General features: G+C 40.3%; 1 protein-coding gene across 7 annotated transcripts in view; it reads left to right on the top strand.

Moving 5' to 3' along the window:
- The window catches only part of MEIS2 (Meis homeobox 2), a 208,388-nt gene that overhangs the window by 82,427 nt on the left and 109,667 nt on the right, over positions 1–16,294 (top strand). The gene's annotated exons all lie outside the window — the stretch shown is intronic.

Here is a 16,294-nt window from a genome sequence, read left to right on the forward strand (position 1 = left end):
GTCTCTTATTAGCTGAGTTGCCTTGGGCAAGTTATTTGACCTTTTAATAGCCTCAATTTCTTCCTTTGTCAAATGGGGGTAATAATAATGCCTCCTCCCTGTGTTATCAAGAGTGCAGAAGGGAGATAATGTGCAGACAAAGCATTTGCTACGTTGTCTGTATTGAGTACTGAGAAAAGTTAGCTATCATCATTTTGTTTGCCCTTTAAGGGGGGGGGGAATGTCTCTTTTAGTTTTCATAACTGTTTTAAAGGCGAAATTTCAAACTTCTTGGTGTCATTAGCTCGCCTCTGTCCCAAACCCCATTGAGTCCCACTTTCCACAAGTCCATTAGAGGGGTGTGAGATAGAAATAAATAGGGAACAAAACAGTACTGGATGGTAACTAGGTAATTTCCATTTTCACTCTTCAAAGCTAAGAGTGCATCTTCCGTCCTTTCTGTGGTCAACCAACCTTCTGACATAGCCTAGTTAGTGGTATTTTTCTTTTCGTCTGCTTATTATCTTCCTAAAAATTAGACACAAGCTGGCAAGCTTTCTGTACATGTTTACCTTCCTGCTGTTTCAACCACCTCCAACTCCTATACTGGATGGAAATGCATTTGGTGTGACTGCATTTCCATCTTTCCTCATTTCTTTGATCCCCTCTATGCCACTCGCATCTGGAGTTCAGATAATTGTAGTATTTTCTGTTGGTTTGCCCCACTGGACACAGCTCAAGATTCTTATTAGGAAGAGAGTGAAGGAGAATGTACTTTTTTGCCCCAATAACATTAGATGGCATAGTGACAACTGTGTGTTTGTTAAAAAGCAGTTAGCACAAATTAGAAATACTTCACAGCAGATGTGTTTTGTGAAAGGATATGCTAAAAAATTAAACAGAGAATACTTTCCGGTTATAATTTTAGAAAAATATTGTGCAATGAAGCAAATTTACAATTCATTTAAAATCAACCTTTTTATAGAGTGTGTGCCTTCACGATAAAATTTTGACAATTCTGCAGTTTGTTTCAGTGTTTCATTGAGGGGGTGGAAATCCATCTGCTAGTTATTTTGGGGGACACCATTACATCAATAAAATGATTCCAAAGTTGTACACAGACTTCATTTTAAATTAATGTGTAGCTGTTTTAAGTATAAGTGACTTAAAGGTAAAAGTTCTTATTATATGCATCGTAGGAATTTCTTTTTCCTTCTGTCAAACACAATCCCTGCGTACTGTACTCTCTAAAGAATATTTATGGGCCCTGGGTTCTTGCAGACATTTCTTATTTTTGCTGCACTGACCCCTTTTTCAGCTGCTGGAGGGGCATCCGTTTTTTTTTTTTTTTCTTTTTTTTTCTGAAAAGTTGCTACCATTGATACAGTTGCTATTAATCACTGTCTACTGTGTTGTGACGTAGGTTCTAATAACATCCCATTGAGTGGCTTTTGCAAGCTGGAGGCTTACCAACAGCCCTGGCCTTTGATATTCGACTCACACCAGGAAAAAGAAAATGCAGAGTTGAAAAAAAAAAACAAACCTGCAAATAGAAAGAAGAACAAAAACTAGAGAAAACAGAGTGAAATCAAAAACAGATAGCTTTCTGTGAGCAGCTTAGTTTGCCATGGGAGCAGCGGAGCTATAAATCTCAGCAGCGTTTGAAAACTGAACACGAGGCTGCTAAATTTATCATTCACTCTTTGTTGTTTCAGGGAGGGGAGCAGCTAGCTGACTTGGCCAACTTTGGTTTCTGCCCCCTTCCAATACCACTTCGTTTTTCTCAGGATAAAATCAAAATTTGTCTTTTGCGGGATCAAAGGGTACTGGGGATTTGACCAACTGTAGGGAGAAGAAGGGGGACAGATCTTGGAGTCGGCCGTGTGTTGTGTAACTGTGTGATGTCTTCCAACTCATGACTGTGGAGCTGGGGTGCTTTTCTTTCTCAATAGAAGGAAAAGGGATATACCATCTCTCACTCTCTACTCCTAAAAATTGAAATCCAACTGTAGAATTGAAAAAGCGTAGAGGAAGAAACTTCACCGCCATGAGCAAATCTGGAGCTTGATGAAGCTGCAAAATCCCCTCCTTTTGTTTGCACTAGTGTTCTATGTTGCACTGCACAGGGGGGAGAAAAGGTAGAAAGCGAGCCTGCTACAGATGTGACTAGCTATGAATATTCATGAGTGCCATTGCTCCTCCTCTCCTACAGCATCCAGGCCTTTCTGAGCTCCCTCTTGCACAGCTCACAGATGCTCCCCCTGCTCCCCCGCCTCCACTTCCCCCACCCTCAAATCTGCCCTCCCTGACCAACCCTTGAACAAGATTGCAGTTTATTTCGATCACAGCCTGGCATGATACAGTGATCGGTGTGGCCTTAGAAGTGTGTGTGTGTGTGTGTGTGTGTGTGTGTGTGTGTGTGTGTGTATATACTCTTGCATCAAAACAAAGGGGAAGGAAAGAAAAAAAATGTAATTATCCACAGTTTTATGAATCCAACTCCCCTTAATGTTCATTATTTAAACCAGCAGCAATTACAAGTTCAAAGGGGTTTAGAGGGCCAGCAACCCGCATAATCACTGCCAAATTAAGCGGGACTCATTCGTCACAGGAGAGTACATCCTGAGCAGTGAATCATGCATGCCGTGACAGGCTCTGATTTACATAAAGCAGAAATCTGTGCCCTCTGGGGCTGTGCGTTACTTCATCTTGGTAGCCCCGTGTTACGTGGCTTTTCTTTGGGCGTTAGGAAGCTGACATTGCCTTATACGTTGGCATAGCATTTCACTTGACTGTTGACAATAGTCACTCACGTTGGCGTGGGCTTGTGTTCACATTAACATGCTGGGCTGTGACGCAAATGAAATTCTCATTCTTGAAAAGAATTTATTTCCCTAAAGTTCGTACGTCAGGTACTTTCATAATCAAAAAGAACCAGAGTTTGGGAGCAGTTGTATTTCCTTTCATCCCAGTCTGTTGAGGTTTGTAGTTAAAATCAATGATACAAGAAAGCAAAACCCCTTGGACCTAAGGCCTCAGTAGGCCTAAGGGAGTGATGTGTTCCCCATCCTGAAAGCATTGAGGAGTACCCTCTAAGGCTCTCTCCTGTTTGGCATTGAGTGTTACCTGGTGACTGCTTAGGGTCAGTCCTTGAAGGAACCTGTGATCTGAAGCTGGGCTTTATGTTACCAAACTTTAGAGGGCTTCCAAGGGGGATGGTTCAGGAAACCTGCTTAAGAGCTCTCATCAGCCATTGAAATCTCTTGGGTCTAAATGATAAAACTTACAAAACTGAGTTCAAATGGGAATGTATTAGGTTCAGGATAATGATGGAAGACACCCAAACACTATATGCACCTTTCTACCTCCTATTTTTAGGTGTTCTTGAATGTTCTGTCTCATTCTTCAGGCAAAACTTCATACTGAATTATCACTCGTTTTTCCTTTTTGGGAGAAAACTCGTCTTTCCATTTGTGGCTAAATCATTTTGCTATTATGTCACCCCCGCCCGCCTCCCCTTCCTGTCATTATCTCTTCCTCATTTCTCAGATACAGAGTTGCATCCACACTTAGGATTTGAAGTGCTTGGGATTTGAGAATTAGGTTGGCAATTTTGGAGATTACCTGCACTTATGTTTTTTTGCTGACTTTGAAGTGCAGATAAAGGTCTTGTGGTTTTGTCTCTTGTAACTGGGTCTACACTACACATATATCAAAGCAGTGTGGTTTTAAAAGTTCTTTGAAGCAGATCACAGTAGTTTTTGAAGCGATGTGACAAAACGAACCCAAGGCACCCTCAGACGGGCTTCCTGGTGCTCTGCTGTTGGAAACTTTGTACTACCACCAGGCAGAGACTTGAGGGGTTTCACCTTACAACTCAGTGTCTGAAAAGTCTGTTTTCCCGGGTTCTTCCCTCCATTCTCTTCCCTGAAAGCGTCGATTAAGGAGAGATTGAGGCTATGTTGTCTCTACTGCTATAGGTCTGTGGAAAGGTAGCATGTTTATATAAGAAAGAGGAGTTAGTCAGGAATCTCAGTCCTGGGTTAGTCCAGTGAAGCAACCCAGTATTTACCGGGTCATATGGGCAAGTCATTTAAGCTCTCTGAGTTCTGGTTTCCTCATCTGTAAAATGGAGAAACTCATTTCTCCCCTAACATGTTAAGTTGTAAGGGGTGGTGGTTTTTGTTATTTCTGTTCCATCTCTAAAGCTCTGAGCTCATCAAGCTGAGTTTCTCGTAAAACCATCCCTTTCCCTCCCCTTTCTTCTGCTCATCTTTGTTGCTCAGAAGCAAGATCCTATCACCCTGTTTCTTTAGGCCTGATTCACAAGTTCTGGCTGAGGTTTGCTGTAAGTTGCCATCTGGCACCCTGAGTGGAAGGACTCTTTTGCACTCAGTGAAGTCTTCCATACCAGTTTTCTTTCTTGTACACGCGTCTCCAGTTGTCCTCGTGAAGAATCATAGACGTGTTGACCTATGTCCTCCTGTGTGTCCTCCTCCAGGACAAAATCTTTCTTTTTTTCTGCCTACATCATTTCATGCCTTTTCAAAACCAAATACTGCCAGGTTTTTAGGGCCACTGAGATTGAAACATACATTTACGGAAGAAAAGGATTGGTAGAGAAGTTCATGTGCTGTAATGTACCCCCCAGAAGTGCTCATACAAGTTGGGTTGAAGAAAGATCATTCTAACCTCTCATATGTCCATCTGAAAATGTAGTCAACAGTCTGCAAGTCCAAATAGGATTTATGAGTGAATTACTTAAAGGTATTCTAACAACTTAATATAATTGAATTCGTGTGCACGGGGGCAATTTTAGTTAGCATACTGACAGAAGTAGTCACATGATATAGCTTGTGTAGCATATCAAGATACAAATATACGTAGGACAGCATATGGATGCACACACATACACGTGTGCGCCGTGCACATACAATCACATTATGGAAAGGTAAAACCCATACAAAGTAAGTAAAGGTTTATAGCATTTTCTCAGTGAAATTCATGGGGCATTGCAGTGAGCACATTTCACCTGTGGGGTACTTTGTAACTGGCCTACAAAGAGGCTGTATGATTAGATTCTGTGGTTCACTTAGTGATAAAAATATTAGCGTGCTTTCTTTGCAAACAAATTGTGCATCTGCCCATTCACATCTTTCTTAGCAACCTATGGTTTCCAAGATGGCCATACCATTGGGAAAGGACTGAGGAAGAGGGAGAGGTTTTAATGATCAGATTCCACCTTTTTTGGTCCAGCTTCTATAAAATCTTCCTGCTATATTGAGCCAAAGTACCCATCAATGCTCCTTTTATTGGACATGCTTCATATATTGTGATGAGATTATATGCATCCGTAGAGGTTGTTAGGAAAAACTTAACATGCCACTGATGTGCAATGAAGGAAAGTTAATTGTGTAGATGCCACAGAACTGCCTCAATGAGTAGAGCCCTCTGTCAGGAGTATTAATCTGCCTTGAATAAAAACTGCTAAACAGGCTTGTAACCAATAGCCTCAGGTAAAACCTGGTATTAATAAATCCATGGCAATGAATCAAACCGCAACTATCTTTATTCACATAGGGATCTATAGACTGTAAAACCACTGATAGAGGCTGGTCTATACACATATTCCTCTTTCATACTGCTCACAGAATTTAAGTCAAACACAGTTATTGAAAATGTGCATGTCTCTTTTCAGCCTCGATTACATTGTCAGTACCAAGTACTTTCATTAGCCAAGAAAAATAATTCTTTTGGACTCTGTGTTTACATAAAATTTATATTTTAATAAAGAATTTTCTTTTTTCTATTTGAAATGTCCCATGGATAATTGAACTCTCCAGGAAAATTTCAAGTATCATGGACTTGAAACTCCTGTACAATTCAACTGCATCCGAAATTGGTCATTGTTGAAGGTGACTAACTTGTAAATGTGTGAAATTTGCATGACTGAATTATGGGTAGAGATGAGATGAGAGGTAGCTACTTTGAAAAGTTATGCCTCTAAATTTGGCGTTAATTATTACTATCTCTGTGGTACAACAAATGCCTCAACCTCCAAATATACATACAGAGATATAATTTATACAGCTAGATCTATTTATATGTATTTTCATCTGGAGAAAGGTTTATAGACTAGGTGACATTCCAGATACATTTCTGTCCCATAAATCTGTTTCCCCTTGTCTTCACACGGAGCAACAGACGATTGTTTTCTTTCATTTGTGGAACAGACTAAATCTAAAGCCAAATACAGAGAGGTAGGCAGAGAGGAGAGAGCTATGGTAAGAAAGACAGCATTTGCGGACTCAGACCAAGTTTGTTCTGTGTTCCCTAGATAATTTCGGATGCAATGAGTATTGTGAATTAGATGTTTTTCTAGAGTGAGGGATGTAGAGATCTAAGTGTGAGTTTGAAAGGAGCAAGAGATAAAGCTAGATCAAACATAACCCACTCCCCACCCCCGCCGTTCAATTAGAAAAGGTTTTTTTTTTTGTCCATTTTAAACAACTAACTTAAGGGACTTTGGAGATTGACTTGAAACAGTGCTTTCCCGGATTTTCCAGGCCATGAAAAACGTGGGTTAGGGCATGCCAAATGCAGTCTGCACATCTCCCTTACTCCTATCTCTGGTAGGTCCTTAATTCAATGTTCATTTGCTCTGCTTTTACTGAGCAGTTACTAAATATGTTAGGAGCTGGTTTAATTCAGTTTATCCATATCCGTACTCACTCGGTATCTATGTATACATACACATACATTGCGATTGTACATATTCATAGATAGCTTTACCAAGTCACTATTTTCCAGACCCTCATTTTCAATTTCCAGACCCTTGTCACTGAGGAAATTTTTGAGTATCCCAAGGATAATTTTGTGAAGCATCAAAATGATTGGGAAGTAACTTTCTAAAATACTTTTTTTTCCAAATTGCATGTCTTCGTAATAATTAAAGCATATACTTCACTGCCATAAACCCACCCCAAAGGATATATTTTTAAACACTTTCATTGTCTTAATAGACACAGTCTTTTGTGTAAATGTTTCTCCAGCCAGTATTTTCCCATTTACACAACACTTAGGTATCCTAGCAGTGCTAAAATAAACATTGGCTTCAGCTGAACAGGACAAATGTTTGCACTCTGGAATTGTTTGTTGATGAAATAAATATTTCCAACCCAAAACAAAACAAACCTGAACTCTAAATTTATTAATGGGAAAGTGAGGCCAAATTTATGTTGGGTTTATGCTTGAGCTGACATTGCATTTGAAATTTATTTTTGTGGTTACAGGTGTTCTCCTTTCATGGGTTTTCCTAAGGAACCCAATCAGTAGGAAAAAAAAAAATAATATAAGAGGTAGGGGATATGTTCACCAGTTAGGGTTCCATTCTACTTTATTTTCAGCCTGAAAATTCTCCTTTCTACCTAAATGTGTACAGCACAGAATGCCATTTCTTATGTTTCTTCCTATAATGCGTTCTTGCACTTATGTGATGCTTCACTTAAAAATACTTCAGCTTCCCCCTCCCCAAATCAATAACTTTAATGCCTGCTCCAAATAAGCTAAAACAGTTTTGATAATTTTCTAGCAAATGGCAAACTTTTGCCTTTTAGCAGTTAAAAACTTTCTGAAATATTTAAAAATCATTCTTGACAGTATATTAAAGTGAGTGGAAGTCTTTATCTAAAGATCCCACTCAACTTTTCATGTACTTAAAATATTACAGGCAAATTGAGGAGGTGACTTATTATAGAAATAAGTAGACTTCAATGAATAAATTTTCTGAAAGAAAAGTGACTCTTTTGTGAAGGAATTCAAATTGCATACTTCATTTTGTGTCTTATCTTAACTGGCTTTTACTCACCTACATGCATTTGCAAACCCATGTAAATGGGTCAGAGGTTATTGTGAAACTTGAGGGGAAATGCAGAACTTCCAACTGTGGGAAATGGGTAGAAGTATGTTTTATAAATACTTGGTTTATTGAATTTACATTGGTTTGATTTTATTGCTAATTTATAAAACAGCAAAAAAAACATAAAAACAAAATTAACTGGTTTAGAGATTATTTAACAAAATATATACATGTTATATGTAGAAAAAATGTGTTATGTGTGTGTGTGTGTATGTAGAAGACCACTGGTATACATACCGAAAAATAATCTAGGGGTAAAATTGAAATGCTCTTACTGTAAGCATTCTTTCTTTATTTTTTTAAATTATTTTTTAAGTTTATTTCTTTATTTTGAGAGAGAGGAGCAGGGGAGGGGTAGAGAGAAAGAGAGAGAATCCCAGGTAGGCTCTGTGCCACCTCCACAGAGACCAGAATGGAACTTGATCTCACAAACCATGAGATCGTGGCCTGAGCCAAAACCAAGAATCAGACACTTAACTGCCAAGGTCACCCAGACACCCCTACTGTAAGCATTCTTTAAATTGCCTTGCTTTATTTAGGATAATGGTCACATGTAAATTTCCAGTGTTTAATTCTCTATATTCAATTTACCACTTTGTAAAACATATAGTTATCGATAACAGATGTTTCAGGCTGACCCATATACTTCTTATGTGAAGAAGAGAATGTTAAGCTGTAAAATCATTGAGGTTTGCTGTGTAATGAAAAGTAGCTTTCTAGGCGCATATAGACATCTTGGAGACAGCCTTGTGCTAGGTATTCGTGTGCTGATGAAGCATCAAGGATATTTATCAAAAATTCCTGTTGCATCTTTCCTAACCCAGCAGAGATTTCTGATCTTAGTTTTTTTTTTTTTAATAAACTAAAATTTTAAGGAACTGGACTGAAGAACAAGGAATTTTATAAATTAGTGGTTTCCAAGGGTGTATTCACAAAGAGATGCTGAGAGGCTGTATTAGAATGTTTTTGCCTCCAAATAACCGAAAACCGCTTCACAAACGGTCTTAAATGATCATGAGAAAGTTCCAAGGTACGTGTTATAGTGGAATTTAAGGAAAATGGAGCTCAAGGGTCCAGTGAGGTCTTCAGAGACCCAGAGTATCTTTGTTCTCCCATCCACATCTTGGCTCCGCCCACAGGTAGGGTTTCTTGGTAGTAATAACATGGCTACCAGGGCTGAAGCCTGCCTCACTCAGATCCCTGGCTGAAAGTGGCTCCTTGTGGGTCTCCAGGCTTACCAGAAGGCTCTAGCAAACATCTTTTTTTTTTTTTTTTTTTAATGTTGGCAAGAATTTAGTCACACCGGCAAGGAAATAGGGTTGCCCTTAGACAAGTTGACCCATCCTTAAAGTTAAAAGGATTCTCAAGATTCCATTTGTTGCCCTCTGACTTTATATTGTTATTCCCATTTTACATATGAGGCAAAAGAGTCCTGAAGCCGCAGCTACCATTTTAAGATACAGACTATTTAGTCTTTCATATATACCTAGCAATCTCCAACCTCCTCCTTTCAAAAAATGTACATTCCAAAAATGGTCTGGTCTGGAAACAGGACATGAAACAGTACCTGTTTTCACTAAGCTACATCAGAATGGCTGCAGAAACTTTAACCAGCAGGAGTTTGTTTTTACTGTTATTCAGGCATTTAGCAATCCGAGGTCATTGGCTTATCCATGAGGAAGTGGATATCAGTTTTTCTCGGGTGAACAATTAACAGCTCTGTGTCTCTAGTGAGCTAGGTCAGTTGTAAAAGGGGGAATTTTTGAGGAAAAAAAATCTCTTTGGCACTGGCTTGGGTGATCAAGAGAGACAAATACTATCAAAGATCCATGTGATAGAGAAAGGGACAGGGTGAGTAATGAAGAAAGGGGTGACTTAAGGTAGATTTGCATACAATGAAAGTTAGCAGCTTAGTTTATAGACCACAGATCAGGCCGTGATGGAGAAGATTAGAAGGTTACACCCCAGAAAAGTATTAGATAAGCTTCTCAAATTTCTCGATATAAGAGAAATTATATCCATTTGCATAAAGTTAAGTTCATTTATATTGTTACAGTGGCCAGGTAAAATTTTGCACCCTTCAGAGAAAAAAGAGACTGCCAAATCATGGCTCAATTTGAGACTTATTTATAGGTATCTTTATTCCTGTCAAAATTGTTATAATGTGATTGAGTTGTTTGGTATGAAAATCAGTAGTGATGCTGAATCACTATCAAAAGTGGGTGTTTGAAAAAATTAAATGGAAAACATCAGTGGTCAAAATAAGAATGTAAAGAATAAAATATGTATTACGAACAGGCAAGATTTATTTATTTAAAAATTCATATGAAGGAATATTCAAAACAAGGAAAGGAGATTATAAGTAATTGTATAACAATAGTAATAATGCAGCTTTTTACCTCCCAAAGGATCTCTAAGTGCTTTACAGAGCCCCCCATTTCTTTGAGAGATGTATAATAGATTCATTCACTTATATACATAGAAATAACTTGTCAAGACTTTGAAATCCCTCTCCTACGGGGATCAAATTAGCGTTAGGGAGCTCATTTTCAAAAGGTATGTCATCATCGGTAGGGGTCGTATGGAGCTGGTTTGCAGAAGGCAGCAAATCAGTAAATAACACCTAGAATGTAGAGTGTCAGCAAGAAAGTCATCACCACACACCAGTCTCTAGAGCGGGGACAGGTTTTGCTGCCATTGCGTCATGCGGCATGCGGGCTCCTCATAGGGCACCGGGCACTGTAGTCCTGGTTTGTCCATTTGCTTTTTTCAGTCCAGCCCATGGAGTCCCTGTTGAAGTCCCAGACTTCAATTTTCTCCCATTCCTCTTTTATCTTTTTTATTATTTCTCCTAAAAATGTCCTTTGACTTTTCATATCAGCTTCATATCTCATTTAGAACTTAAGCCCCCTGACCCAGGAGTGGCTGGATAAAATCACAGTGAGGACTTACATTAATTAACAGTGACTCTTTAACCATTTGTTTATGTAACAGTGATGCTGACAAGGCAAATAAAATGAACTTTTGACGCAAGGCATTTCAACGTGATTTTTACATATCCTTTCCTTGGGATTTTTGAGAACGCGGAGGCTGCAACATGGCTTTACTGTGCCTCACAATTCTTGAAATAGAGGTTTTTGTTGGCTGCTGTCTCGTAAGTCCTACCAAGACACCATTTTAGTGATATGCAAAGGACCTTGCTGGGCTGTTTCTGACTGAGTCTGGGTCTTGTTCTTGAATCTCCATGGGTATCCTGCCTGGTGTCACAGGTGCTAGTGACAGGCCTTGAGGCAGAGGTGTGGACACGTATAAAGAGCAAGCAGCTTAACATACAGCCTGTGGGCTACCTGGGACGTGCCGACACATCCAAGGGAATCAACTGTTGAGGCCATTTCCAGCTCTCTTATTCTACGAGTCTAGAAAGTTTCCTGCCATCATAGCAGACTACTTTCATTTTCCTGTGGAAGTAGAGTTGTCTGATAATGCCTAGAGCAACAAAGGCCCTATCCTGCTCAGACTGAGTTTTGCGCTTCAGTATCACAGCTGAGACTCACTGCTAGAATTCTAATCCTGAGCACAGTGATCAAGATGGCAGCACTTACTGGCTGAGAGTGACAGAGTTCACATACTCTCTGAATAGAGAGCCCTCAGTTATTCTACAGCATCGATATAGATAATTGTCTCTTTTGAGTAGAGAAAGGGATACTTAATGTATTTGTTTAAAAGTGTTTTTCTTTATCTCTATCTTTGGAATAGTAAGTAGAAGCTGTCAGGCATGACCAACGATTAAAGTTATATAGTAGTTGTGGAGACCCAAAGGCCAATTTGAGAATTACTCATTTACACTTTATCATGGGGAACAATATTCTAGAAAGGAATTTGGAAGAGAAGACTCCAAAAGTGTGGGCCACTTCTTTTTGTTTTAATGTTTTTTTTTATTTATTTTGAGAGAGACAGACAGAGAGCACGCGTGTGTATGTGTACGTGTGCATGCCTGCACGCCAGTCGGAGAGGGACAGAGAGAGAGAATCCCAAATAGGCTCCAAACTGTCAGCACGGAAGCCTGATGTGGGACTAAATGTCACAAACCCTGAGATGATGATCTGAGCTGAAATCAAGAGTCGTTGCTTAACTGACTGAGCCACCCGGGTGCCCCTGTGGATCACTTCTTAATACGTAATAGAGTCTGTTGATGTTAGTATGAAATACTGATTAGTTGTAGTATCTTATGGCACATAAGGTATCTTATGGAGTTCAGCATGTGATGATGTTCTTGTCTCCAGGTAACATGATTCTTGCTTTTATTTTATGTTTGCCTTCCTTCTCTCATTAATTTAAAAGAAAAAACATCTATGAAACTTAAAATTATTAACAATTCTTAAGTAAAAAATTTAGCATCAACTGTTTTCCTTTTTACCCTGAAATCATTGCTAGTATTATATTTGAGCAAAAGTGAGGGTTCTAATGCACGCAAAGCTTTTGGCTTTCTGACAGCTATTTTCTGGAGTGTCACACAGAGTCTCTGGCCCAAGGAAGCGTGAACACACAGGGTTCACTTAAGGCTGGAGGGAGGGTCTCTGCCAAGAGGGCAGGATAATCAGAGGACCTTGCTGTTCTACTCACTACTTAGCAGCTTGGTTTGCTTCAGGCTCTCAGGGGTTGTCAAACTCAACTCCAGGCTCTCCTCCAGCTGTGGTCAGCCATTCAAGGAAATGTCTTCCCGGAGGTGAATGAGCCCTCTACAAGACATGGTTTCATACAATTTTTATATTTGGTAGGTACAGGGAGCAAGGCTCTAAAAAAGAAAAAATACAAACCTAATACACTTAAAAGTTCTCCATGTACTACTGTTTTCTCAGAAATAAGTCCATTGAAAACAAAACAAAATTAATCAGAACCTCCGTTGTCACCAAGAACAGCCCCTCTTCTTCTACAGCTATACGACAGCTCTTTCATTTGCCTTGTTTAAATGAAAGTAGATAGGGGCGCCTGGGTGGCTCAGTCGGTTAAGTGGCTGACTTTGGCTCAGGTCATGATCTCGCGCTCCGTGAGTTCGAGCCCCGCGTCGGGCTCTGTGCTGACAGCTCAGAGCCTGGAGCCTGTTTCAGATTCTGTGACTCCCTCTCTCTGACCCTCCCCCACTCATGCTCTGTCTCTCTCTGTCTCAAAAATAAATAAATGTTAAAAAAAAATTTTTAAAAATTAAAAAAAAAATGAAAGTAGATACAGGGAAAGTTGGATTAAGATGTGACATGTAAGAAACTTCTTCATCAACATGCATTAATCCCTGCCACCACCAAAATACAGATGAATTGTTGAGGGGGAAAAAAATTTCTACTTGATGAGAAAACTACTTTAATCAACATTCACTTCCACCTAAATGTTACCTGACTCATCTATTCATTTATTCAACCCATGTTTGGTGGCCTTTTTCCCCCCTACCTTTGAGCAAATAACTTGACTAAGTTATAGGAGGAACGAGGGCCTGCCCTCATGGAATTTAAATACATGTAGAGATAAAGTGGGGATGTCTAACAAAAGTTAAAAGTAGCAGGTGGAAAGTGTCAAAAGTGCGGTATGGGTAGATGTATTGGTAACAATGTCAAAAGCAAGGGGAGGGGTGGATGGAGGAAGGAAAGATTACTCCCAGCTGAGGGAATTACTGGGTGTGATGAGGGGGTTGCAGATGGGGGAAGGTGAGAGAAGACTTTGAAGGCAGGCACTGGGGCAGGGGTGGGGAGTGGGGGCAGCAGGGACAGTGCAGGGGGTGTAAGGCGAGGAGTGATTAGCAGGGATTGGTTCCATAAAGCCTGAGATAAGGCTGCCAGAGCAACAGGAAATGATGTTGGGAAGGCAAGTCCATTCAGACTGGAGACATCACTAGTTAAGTGATTGTAGACCTGACTAGATGGAGACTGAGTTTTTGTGCAAGTAACTGACCTGGTATGGTTATAATTCTGCACAGTGAGTTAAAGAGAATTAAATCAAATAGGTTGAAATGCCAGAAGACTGGAGATGGAAATACTGGTTGTAAGGCTTTTGTGTAACCAAAACAGATATTTCCCAAAGTATGGGGAGGGTGTGATTTCTGGTATGTAAGGTGAATTTAAGTGATATTCAGATTTTGATAATAACATAGCCTAAATATGTATTAGAAAAACATAATTTGCACATCAAACCTCTGACTCCATAGACTATTGCCATGGACAAGTCTGAGAGGGAGAAATAGGTCTATTAACTTAAACATATTAAATAGTACAGTGTGTATGATCTGCCCATATCACTCAAACCTTGAAGGTCTTAGGGGAATGGCTAAAGGTTGGAGAACCCTAATCTAAGTGAAAGTTCACGAGTTCCTACATTAGGGCAACGGAAGCTTGAGTAGTTGTTTGATGGAAAAATCTGCAGATTTTGGCAATTCAATTGTGATGAGCAAGGAAAAGAGAGAGAGCATTCCAAGATGTGGCTAAGGTTTGGAGCCTGACCCTATTAAAATGGCAAAACCCATTAAAGACATAAAAGGTGAGTAGGTTCATGAGAAGGTAAGAAAGAGTTCAGTATATGACAATTAAGAGTTTGGGAGACTTTCAGCATTTAGAAATGCAGAATTGAAGAGCTGGCATAGGAAGAGCTTTAGAAGCGGCCCCAGAGGTAAGAGCTGAAGTTGTGAGGTTGTGACTGGGGACTAGAGAGGAGTGAAGAGGGCCAAGCAGGAGAAGCAGGAACACACAGGATCTTGAAAGAGCATTCCAAGTCTGAGCCTCAAAGGTGGCCCTTTGGTTAGCATAAGGTAGTCACTAAATAAAACTAATGCAAAAGAAATGTATAATCAACAGAGTTGAGACCTGAAGAGAATTTGAGGGGCAAAAGGGAGAAAATACCATTTCATTTGGCCATGAGGAAGTCATTGGTGACCTTTGGGTCTGTAGAGTCTCAGCAGAGTGAAAGGGCAGAAACCAGATTGCAAGGAGGGAAGGATACAGTCAGGGGGTCTGGAGGTGGACTCTCCTTTCAAGACATGAAAATAGAAAGGATGCTAGCTTGAGGAGTGGCAGGGCAGAGAAAGGATTTTTTAAATATTTATTTATTCATTCATTCATTCATTCATTCATTTATTGAGAGAGAGAGAGAGAGAGAGAGCATGCGCACAAGTGGGGGAGGGACAGAGGGAGAGAGTGAATCCCAAGCAGGCTTCATGCTAGCACGGAACCTGACATCGCAGGATCACAAGATCACTACCTGAGTCAATATCAAGAGGCAGACGTTTAACCTCCTGAGCCACCACATGCCCTGAAAGGATTTAAAAACAATTTTTTTTTTATGTTTGTTTATTTTTCAGAGAGAGAGTGGAGACAGAGTGTGAATAGGGGAGGGGCAGAGAGACAGGGAGACAGAGTCTGAAGCAGGCTCCAGTCTCTGAGCTGTCAGCACAGAACCCATGAGCTATGAGATCATGACCTGAGCTGAAGTCGGATGCCCAACCGGCTGAGCCACCCAGGCACCCCATGAAAGGATTTTTTTAAAGAAGAGCGTATGCTCAAGCATATTTGTAGGCAAAGTAAAAGGATCTGGTAGAAGTGAGGCGATTGAAAGTTCAAGGGATGGAGGGGGAGGGCAGATTGGTGGAAACATCAATGAAGAAGGAAAGAAGAGCAGAAATGAAAGGCACACATGGAGAGGTAGCACTGGCACTGTGGTTGAGAAATAAATACAGTTGGTGATATGAGGAGGGGAGAAACGGAGGAAGCTTGTATGAGATGGCCTTGGTTATTTCCTATATGTAGGCAGATCGTTTTCAAGTGTGCAGGATGGGGGTTTGTCCCTTGAGAGACACGGGCAGGTTGGTGGTTCTCGGTGCAGAGAATGTGGAGGAAACCAGCAAGCATGAGTGCAAAGGCCGCAGAGACAGCTTCTTCAACAGCTCTTAGCCATCCAACGCTGAAGTACAGGCTGGTGAGTTTGCGTTATGGTGGTAAAGAGCCCTCTGTCCTGATTAGGATCTAAAGACCTTATTTTCTACTTAATTTAAGTATCATCAAGCAGCTTGTAGAGGAGGTTGTCCTAACCTTCTGTTTCTCCAAATACCCCTGTACCCTTCTGTGGTCATTTTCAAGGCCTTGCTGTAAGGACGGTGGGTGGGTCCTAGTAATCAAATGCAGTCATTTGAGACACTGAGGCAAGAAGAAGAAACTTTACCAACTTTACTCCTCTTTTTCCTCTTGACAGTTAAGGCACTATCTTGCTGGAATACAGAACAGTTAGACAAAAAGCAAGGGTTCACCTTATTTCCATGTAGGAAACAGGGAAGGCACTGTTTTTGGAGTCAGATGGTCCTACATCTGATGACTCTAACTTACCAGCTACATGACACAATCTCTCTAGGCCTTTATTTGTTCA

This window comes from Panthera pardus, unplaced genomic scaffold (genome assembly GCF_024362965.1).
Source record: "Panthera pardus isolate Hobbes unplaced genomic scaffold, ASM2436296v1 HiC_scaffold_24, whole genome shotgun sequence".
NCBI lineage: Eukaryota > Metazoa > Chordata > Mammalia > Carnivora > Felidae > Panthera > Panthera pardus.